This window comes from Equus przewalskii, chromosome 17, assembly GCF_037783145.1.
Source record: "Equus przewalskii isolate Varuska chromosome 17, EquPr2, whole genome shotgun sequence".
In the NCBI taxonomy this organism is placed as follows: domain Eukaryota; kingdom Metazoa; phylum Chordata; class Mammalia; order Perissodactyla; family Equidae; genus Equus; species Equus przewalskii.
This window is the reverse complement of record NC_091847.1, coordinates 55105317-55112954: the sequence shown is the minus strand read 5'-3', so window position 1 is coordinate 55112954 and position 7638 is coordinate 55105317. Positions and strand designations below refer to the sequence as shown.

General features: G+C 38.0%; 1 long non-coding RNA gene across 1 annotated transcript; it reads right to left on the bottom strand.

Annotated features, from left to right (window-relative positions):
- Nucleotides 1-247: 247 nt before the first annotated feature.
- LOC139076713 (uncharacterized) lies at nt 248-7271 on the bottom strand. Its single transcript, XR_011528602.1, has 4 exons — nt 7148-7271; nt 6622-6891; nt 4999-5062; nt 248-1348 (listed from the first exon to the last, which is right to left on the bottom strand). It is a non-coding gene; the product is annotated as an uncharacterized lncRNA (long non-coding RNA).
- Between the last annotated feature and the right edge of the window lie 367 nt (nt 7272-7638).

Sequence of the window (7638 nt, the reverse complement as noted above, 5' to 3'; positions counted from 1 at the left end):
AATAATACACAATCTTAGAGGACAAATACTTTGTAAATTAAGCAAGGATGTATGTTTCACAGGCGTAAACGTAATTTAGGTATTCCCTGTCTCCTTTGTTATATGGAGGAGCTGAAGTAGTGTCTGTCCTCAGCTCAGGTTCCCTTTCAGCTCAGAGCTCGGCTCAAACAAAGTATCTCTCTGTAAAAGGAATCTTGGTATGTCACTTCTGCCCCCACATCATTAAATATAAATAGAGGAAACCATGTACTAAAAAAAGTGCTTTTATTTATAATTATTCAGCTAAGCAAATAAAATATGCTGGTTACCATTGCACCATATCTTAGACATATTCTTTAAACTCCAAAAGCCTGCATAAAAATTAGAAAATAGAATAAAAAGTTGTGTAGAAAGAAACAGATGAGGTTTTGGGTGGACATTATTCTCTACTCCCTTAATGCACATTTTTTTCTGGCATTTATTAGTTTATTTTTATTGAGGTAAAATATATAAAACATGCCGTTTTAACCATTTGTAAGTGACATTAATTACATTCACAATGTTATGTAACCATCACTGCTATCTATTTCCAAAAATTTTCTCTTACTGCAAGCAGAACTCTGTACCCACTAAGCAATAAGCCCCCAATCCCTTCCTCCCAGCCCTGGTAACCTCTAATCTACTTTCTGTCTCTATGAATTTGTCATTTTTAAAAGATGAACTTTGGTGGCTATGTGGATGGGAAATGGCTTAAAGAATGCAAAAGAATACGATGGCTCTTTTCTTTTAGGTAATTAAACGAGATGCTATTTTGAAAACAATTATTGCGACGTTCTCTTTTGCTTTTATCAGAACACAGTCGTTGCTCTAGTTGGCAGAAGTGTTAGCTAGCTGGCAGAACTGGGAAATCAGGATTTGAGATGGAAAGGATGCAAAAAGAAAAAGCCACATGATATTCAGCTTCTGAAAGCAAAATAGTATTATGCATGTCCATAGCCTTGCAAACTGAATTTTCTTCTTAAGAGGAGATTTTTCCAAATTCCTTTAATATTCACTGGCTATATTAGGAGGGAGCAGCTCGCAGAGTTCTGCCATATGGAGAGGATACTCCTTTGTTTCTATGAGCAAAGCCATATCTTGTTGCTCAACAGCAGAAGGAGGAGGACTCGGCAGATTAAGCTTGCCTGCAAGTAACAAAAATATTCTAGGTAATAGTAAACAAGGTAGAAGTTTGTTTCTCTTTAGTATTCCAGATGTCTTTTTAGTTCACAAGGTTGTCAGTCCAAGTCCTGCATGGCATTCCATGAAACCTGGAGACTTGGGCTCCTTCTATCTTGTTCTCTGTTGTCCTTCACATCAGAAATTAAATCTGCATTGCAGCCAGCAGGCAGGATGAAAGGGGGAAAGAAGGATACGTCACTTCCTTTAAGAACACTTCCTGTAAATTGCACACACAATGTACGTTCATATCCCATTGGGCAAAACCTAGTTACATGGCCATAATTAACTGCAAGGGAGCCAGAAAATGGGAACTCTATCACTGTGGAAGAAGGGACATACAGATATTGGGGAATAACCAGCACTTTCTGCCTCAGAAAGAGGAGTATTTTAAAGAATGAGACTTCAAGATGGAAGGCAGTACTGAGTAGAAGGCCTTAATGGGGGGCCCTGGGTAGCCCAAAGGGAACCCAGTATGAGGTTATTGAATGTCAAGAGCAGGTTAGTTCTGAGTACATCAAGAGGCTGGGAAATGGGTTTTGCTAGCTGAGAAACCAACAAAGAAATGTTCTCTATCTTATAATTTTGGCCAAGACTGGTCCTGTCCTGCCTTTACTACAAACTGTTGTGCTAAATGGCTTTTTCCTTCAGAAAATGAGTCCCAGGAGGGAAGGGAGTGTGATGGATATTCTCTCCATCACACTGCCTGAAGAGCCTGGAGGTATGGCTGAGGGGAGTAGCGAAGGCCTCAACCAGAGCCTCTAATGCAGGACCTGGCCCTGCAGCCTGCTGAGGGATCTGGCTCGGAGAGCAGCAGCAGGTGGAGGCGTGTGCTTTGGGATGTGCACAACTCTGATGCCTTCAGTTTCAGAGGGGACTCTGCTTTGCTCTGGCTTTCAATTTACGCCACATGGGCACAGAGGCCACACATATAGTGATTTACAGCAAGAATTTGGGAGCCAGACTGTCCAGATTTGAACCTCTGTAACCTGGGATAAATTATGTAATCACCACTATACAAAAGGAGACAATAACACTAGTATCTTCCTCATACTATTTGACTAGAGGATGTAAACAAGACTAGAGATATATTATCATTGTAAAGTTCAAACATGGTTGGTCCTACCAAATGGAGACTATTTGCCTATATCTTACCAAAAAAAAAAAATTGGGATTCTATCTACTTTGTCCCTAGAGCTCTGTATAGTGTCTCTCCTCGTATGTCAGATTTCTTATCGGTGGTCTTGTTTTGTTTTTTTACAAGGTTTTTTTTTTAATAGTGATTAAATTAATTAAAACATGACATATAGAAAAAACTCAAAATAATTAGCTATCGTATTAATATTATTAGTATGACTCAGAAAAAAACAGAGAAAATGACTGAAAAATGGAACTCTAAGCAGCCTACTCTGGCTCAGAAAATAGGTGTTTCTTGATTCTTTGTAGATGTTGATGTAATGGCGTAGATAGTGATGACCTATAATCCTTTCAAAGTTAGTAGCTGAATAAATACGCTTTCAGTTGTGTTATCAATTCATGCAATGAAAATAACCTTAAAGCCATAGGAAATGACAGGCACAAATGGAGTGAAGGCTGAGTTAATGAATTATTTTTACAGTTGAGCAATATGAAATCCGAAGAATGTTATTCTGCTGTTTATATGACAGATCTATGCTTTTGGTTAGTCCCTTGCAGCAATGATGACAATCATAAAACAGCAAGTATAAAACAAAGTGCGGTTCAGATTGTTCTTGGGAATAAACATAAGAGAACAAAGCAGGACCACTAGTAAGAAATAGAATAAAATAGGAGTGTCTATAGAAAGGGTTATAGGGACAAAGTAAATAGAACCCAGAATGTCTTTTTTTTTCTTTTTGCAAGATACACGCAATCTCCGTTTGGTAGGACTAATCATGTTGAACTTATGATGATAATACACTTCTGGTCTTGTTTACATCCTGCAGCCTATTCATAGAGCGTGCTAACTAGCATATGCTGTGTGTTTACTTCAGGCTCACAAATCAACTCTGGATTCTGTTCAGTCCAAATACTATCAGTCTTTTAAAGTTGTGGTTATAATATTTTAAACACTATCTATTCGATATACTAGTAAAGCCAGAGTAATTCTTTTCAGTCTATAGCTCAGATTTCTTCAATTTTTGTTATTTTAATTATCTACATGTTGTAATTATATTCCTATTGTACGTTTTTCAGCAGGTTAAGTGTCTTGGTGATTTTTTTTTTTCCCAAGGAAGATTAGCCCTGAGCTAACATCTGCTGCCAATCCTCCTCTTTTTTGCTGAGGAAGACTGGCTCTGAGCTAACATCCGTGCCCATCCTCCTCTACTTTATATGTGGGATGCCTACCATAGCATGGCTTGCCAAGCGGTGCCATGTCCGCACCTGGGATCCGAACTGGTGAACCCCAGGCCACCAAAGCGGAACGTGCACACTTAACCGCTGCACCACTGGGACGGCCCCAGTGTCTTGGTGAAATGTCCCTTAAATCAGATGATATCATATGAACCATATGAAAAGAATAATTACAAATATTCTAATATGCAGTGATTTAAATTTAAAGCAGTTTTAATGAATTCTGGAAATAAGATTTATATACTACTTCATTAATATTGTTTAAAATTTGAATTTAAGTATTAACTATTACTATCAGGTATAAGAAAATTTAAAAAGCAGAAAGTATTATTGTTAAATAATAGAGCAATGAAAATATTTTTGTAGGAGAGGTTCAAATATACCTAAGCAGTGGCCCATGCAGCCCAGTACAAAATCATTGAGCATTAAGCATCTCAACGTGTGCGAAGGTGCGGAAGCCTTGGTTCTACGTATCTGAGGGAGAACTGTCAGAAATTTTAACCCTCCAACTGGAAATAATTTTGAATTTTTTTCTCCTTTTTGGCTAAAAAAATGACCTTGATTTCTCAATTTTCAGATTACACATTTCTTACTCTAGACCTTAAAATAAGTGACAAAGACAAACTAACCATATACTAGTGTAACTACTAAAGTTAGAACGGGTAGTTAATCTGAGTTAAGTTTCTAAAATGTAGAAAATGGACTCTCCTTCAATGAGTATTACTACTTACTGAAAGGTAAAGCAGTGTCACACGGACTAGCTGGTGGCATGGGTAAGCACACCTGCTGAATCAGGCCCCCAGTCTCCCTGGGTCTCCAGTCTGCTCTCAGGAAGCACTTTGGGTCAATTAATTCCAGGCGAGGCACTCATATTATTGTTCCCAGTAAATTAACAACATAGAGCCTTGTAAACCAAGACCTTAGATTGTCCATGAAGTCCTTTCATGTTCGGCTTTCTATTTACTGCCTGTTATAGATCAAGCCAGCCCTAGGCAGTCACTGGGGTATATCCCCAGTCGTTTCAGCCTCAGCTCTTTTTGTAAGGAACAGACATCTACTCAAATTAGTTCAAGTAAAAGGGGTGGGAACATGTGATAATAAAGATCTCACAAAATCAAATATAGTTAGGCTTTATGGGAAATAAAGCCATAAACTGAGAAGCTGTCAGGAACCAAGGAAACTACATTCTCCCTTTTTCTGTCTCACTGGGGCCAAGTGGTGTCTCCTCTTCCTTTCTCTTAGCATTTCTACTCCATTTCCTATCAATGCACATGTTCCCAAAATGGCTGACACCCTCCAAGTCTATACGATATTTTAGCATAACTACCTTCAGGCTTTATGTGTCTGTTCAAAATCTTTGAGAGAGAGAAGGAGAGACAGACAGAATGCGATGTGATACTGGAAAGCCAATGGGTGGACTAGTTTTACCTCAGGTGTCTGTCTTTGATCCAATCAACCTTGGTTGTACGGCTCCCAGATGTTAAAGATCAGTCTTGTTTATCAACAACAGAGAAAATGAGAAATAAAAAGCAAAACAAACAGGAAGATCAACAACATTTGAAAATAGTAACAATTACTACATTTTCACATTCCCTGACATTTTTTCTTAGTATGTTAGCTAGCTCTTATGATATTCAGTTGGTAAGAGCCTAAAATAAATAATTTGTAGGGGCAACATTGCAGTGTGGATGGAGTTGGGGAATAGACTATCACTTTCTTATACTGTGTACCTGTTTCTATGTATGGCTTTTTCATTTAAATAAATGTAAACTGAATTTCTAATTGTAGATCTGCTGGAGAGGCATTTGATAAACCAAAACTTTTGAAAATATTTAGAACTTCCAAAAGGACCAAACCCTCCTTAGTGGTGATTATAGTGTTTTGGAACTGGAAGGGGCTTTACAAGTCATTTAGTTCAATTCCATACTTTTACAGAAGAGTAGATGAAACCACAGACAGAGGAAGTGAGTGATGCAAGGCTACACAGCTCACTGGAGACAGAGCTGGACTCACCCTCCTGTCACTGTGCTGCTAAATTCACACATTTCTCGAAAATACTATTTAGCATACAGCTTGCATTAACAAAAGCGACAATGCTACAAGCTGAATATTTGTGTCCCCCGCAAATTTACACGTTGAAGGCCTCATTCCTAATGTGTTGGTATTTGGAGGTGTAGCCTTTGGGAGGTAAGTAGGACGTGAGGGTGGAATCCTCATGAATGGGATTAGTGCCCTCATGAGAAGAGACACCAGACAGAAGATCTGTCTCCCCACCACGTGAGGATACAGCAAGAAGGCGGCCGTCTACAAATCAGGAAGAGGGTTCTCACCGGACACGGAATCTGCCGGCATCTTGATCTTGGACTTTCCAGTCTCCAAAACCGTAAGAGATAAATGTTTGTTCTTTAAGCTACCTAGTCTATAGTATTTGTTATAACAGCCTGAATTAAGACAGACAAATAAAATCTAATAAGCTTATTTAAAAATTTTTCTCTCTTGATATTTGATAATTTTAACAAATTTGCACTGGATTTACATGTAACGATGGGTGTGTTGCTTACTCTCTAGGGCCCTCAGTTCTTTTGAGTTACTACAATTCAGTTTGTAATAATGAAATTCCATGTATATTCAAACCCATCAAAAAAGAATTGCCTGACTGGATTATAGAAAGGATGCTGCAACTCAGATGTTTCAGTTAGTTCATTGTTGCTATGATGACGGTTTTCTTCTCTAACTCTCTTTATATTATTTATGAAATTTTATTATAAAGAATTAGGAATATTATATCTGGAGGAAATATTAGAAATTATGTGGCCCAACTCCGTCATTAACTTATATCATATTTTATTCTTCTAACTATTGATGTACCATACTACTGAAGTGGCAAAAAAGAATTAAAAAAATCTGGGATGACATAAAATGAAGCACTTTTTGGAAAGGAAATGAAACTCAAATGAGGCCTCATCTTTATCAATGAAGCTTCATTTATTTACACCATAATTATTACCTGAATATTTATACAGGATAGATTTTTGTTTTAATTTGTATTACCTGAATCATCATATTCACAGATATGGAATAAGAAGGCAGCCGTGGGGGGCCAGCCTGGTGGCTCAGCAGTTAAGTGCACACATTCCACTTTGGCAGCCCAGGTTTCGCTGGATCGGATCCCAGGTGCGAAAAGGCACTGCTCGGCAAGCCATGCTGTGGCAGTCATCCCACATATAAAAGTAGAGGAAGATGGTCACGGATGTTAGCTCAGGGCCAGTCTTCCTCAGCAAAAAGAGGAGGATTGGCAGCAGTTGTTAGCTCAGAGCTAATCTTCCTCAAAAAAAACAAAAAAAGGCAGCCATGTTTATGGTTTCTATGACAGCAAATAAAAACAACTTTTAGTGATTCTCCTACATTCATAATTAGTTGAGCCTCAAATATACATAGACATTAAATATATCATTGATGTTGAGATTTTCTTTATAAACAAATCTGAAAAGCTTACTTAAGTCTTACAGTAAGTTTTGAACATTCTTTATGTTATTTGATAACAAAAGTCTTGTTTCTATAACATATTCAGTAATACTTGCAGTGTTCCAATGGGCAAGGCACCATCTCGGCTACAAGGAATATGTGTTCTAAAGTCCTCCAGCTAAAGCTCGGTGTCAAAGACTTCAGTTTTGTTTCTGTTTTAGTGACCACACACCTTTGAGAATTGAAAGGAGCCTTTCAGCATACTGAGGGGAAGGACAGACACCAGGCTATTTTTAGTTGCCAAAGACATCACATTCTAGCCAATACATTTTTAAACGTGACAGTTAAGCCAAGGCTGAGGGTGTCATTAAAGTATCCCTTAATGTGTGGAGCAAAGGTTGCTTCTAAAAAATGCTCATAAAGTCAAATTCCTAAATAGCAAAAAAATTTAAAAATAGATATCTAAAAATTTAAAAAAATTCTTGCTCACTCCTTTGAGAACTTGTTTCACTAGAGTTAAGTAATTCTCTGGTGAGGTGGTCTCCCCCATTCCTGGCTCTCTGTCCATTTCAGCCTTAGATTCTGTGCTACTTCCTGTGTTGT